The sequence below is a fragment of the Leptonychotes weddellii genome, chromosome X (genome assembly GCF_054177405.1).
Source record: "Leptonychotes weddellii isolate Sample4059 chromosome X, ASM5417740v2, whole genome shotgun sequence".
In the NCBI taxonomy this organism is placed as follows: Eukaryota; Metazoa; Chordata; class Mammalia; order Carnivora; family Phocidae; genus Leptonychotes; species Leptonychotes weddellii.
Genome location: NC_138385.1, coordinates 40,538,173 through 40,540,193, shown reverse-complemented (window position 1 = coordinate 40,540,193; position 2,021 = coordinate 40,538,173). Strand labels below are relative to the sequence as shown.

The following is a 2,021-nucleotide window of genomic DNA, read 5'->3' as shown; positions in this document are numbered from 1 at the left end:
TGTATGATAGGACAAATATCTAATTAGTGAACAACTGCTCTTTTTATCACCCTGTGAAATGTATTCCTTTCCTCTGAAATCCCAGACCCTTACCCCCTTCTTCTTAGTTCAGAATGGCATCTATACCTCATTTTGTCTGTCTTTGGAATTTCCATGTCTATGTGGATTCCCTGTATGTACACCTATTACACATGATTTTTTTTTTCTGTTACTCTGTCTCATGTTAATCTGATTCTTAGTCCAGCTAGAAGAACCTTTGAGGGGACAAGAATTCCAACTCCCTGACAAGCCATATTCGCTAATGTACTATGAGATTTTAAATGTCTCCAGAAGTGGGACTTCCATCCACTCTTTCACCATCAATTAGAAATATGGAATTTTTACCTAAAATTAGATCCACACAAATTCACTCTTTTTCTTTTTCTTTCTTTCTTTCTTTCTTTCTTTCTTTCTTTCTTTCTTTCTTTCTTTCTTTCTTTCCTTTCTTTCTTTCTTTCTTTCTTTCTTTCTTTCTTTCTTTTTCTTTCTTTCTTCTTTCTTTTCTTTCTCTCTCTCTCCCTCTCTCTCTTTCTTTCGTTCTTTCTTTCTTTCTTCCTTCCTTCCTTCTTTCTGTTCTTTTTTTTTTTGAAACTTCCCTAACTGCTTTTATTTTCCCCTCCTTTATGGTTCTATACCTTTCACAGATGTGATTAAAATGCCATGTCCTGACTTTTTATGCTTACTACTAGTAGTAATTCTGCAAAACTGCATGTTATTAGCACAGGTAGTACATTATACAGGTAAAAAGCCTAGGGTCCAAAATAAGACTGCCTGGATTTGAGTCCTGGCTCTGCCACACACATCACTGTCTCATTTTCCTCATCTGTAAAATGGGGACAGTGCTCACTTCAGCAGAACATATCCTAAAATTAGAATGATACAAAGAAGGTTAGCATGGCCCCTGTACAAGGATGACACACAAATTCGTGAAATGCTCCATATTTTTTGGACATTAAGGAGGGAACGTGATGTAATGAGCACTGGGTATTATATAAGACTGATTAATCACTGAACTCTACCTCTGAAACTAATAATATATTATATATTAATTAATTGAATTTAAATTTTAAAAAATAAAATAAAATAAAATGGGGACAATCATAGCACATGTGTAACTCTTAGAAGACTAATTAACACATGCATGCTCACACATTAATTTTAATTATGATCTCCAGAGTATAACAAAGAACATGTTTCTCAAAGGAAAACAGTTTATGGTATAAATATATATTAATTTTATATATGGTATAAATACAATCATATGTATAGATAAATATGGTCATTAAATTTTAGTAAAATCATCTACAGATTATTTATATAATGCATTTTTCTACTACTCCTTATTAAAAAAAATCCCAACCACTTCAAATTATCTTAGATATGGTATGGTAGAAGAGAAAGAGCAGGATTTTTATTTAGAAAACCTATACAGGTTTCTCCCACTATTCAAAGTTAGAGCATTCCTGTGAAACCTTTCATAAGCCAAAAGGTTTCACAAACCTTTTTATATCACATAAAGCGAAGAGTAGTCCCTGGTTTCCAAAAGTTTGCATTAAGCCACTTCATTTTTAAGAAAGACCTGCATTAATACCTGTTTTTGCTAACCAAAGTAAATCTGAGAGGATTTTCACTTTTACAGAAAAAATCCGTTAGCATACTAATGTAGGTCTTTTGTAAAAGCAAAGATGGGTAATATTTGTACTCAAATTTTAGCTCTAACATTTACTTGCTGTGTGCCTGCATGCAAAATTCTTACCTCCCCGAGACTCATTCTCTTTGTAAAATAAGGATAATAATAGTACTCACTTCATAAAATTTTTATGAGGTTTAAATAACTTTGGAAATACTCAATAATATACATTTTTATGTTAAATGTTCAAAAATATTCAGAACTCTGTGTAGTTGGACTTCCTGGCTTGATATTCATGATGGTTAATTTTATGTGTGAACTTGAAGGGTGTTTTTGGATGAGATTAATATTT

At 32.2% G+C, this 2,021-nt stretch overlaps 1 non-coding gene across 1 annotated transcript; it reads left to right on the top strand.

Moving 5' to 3' along the window:
- Positions 1-878: 878 nt before the first annotated feature.
- LOC115940951 (U6 spliceosomal RNA) lies at positions 879-985 on the top strand. The gene has a single exon (XR_004075675.1). It is a non-coding gene; the product is annotated as a U6 spliceosomal RNA (small nuclear RNA).
- Positions 986-2,021: the final 1,036 nt, after the last annotated feature.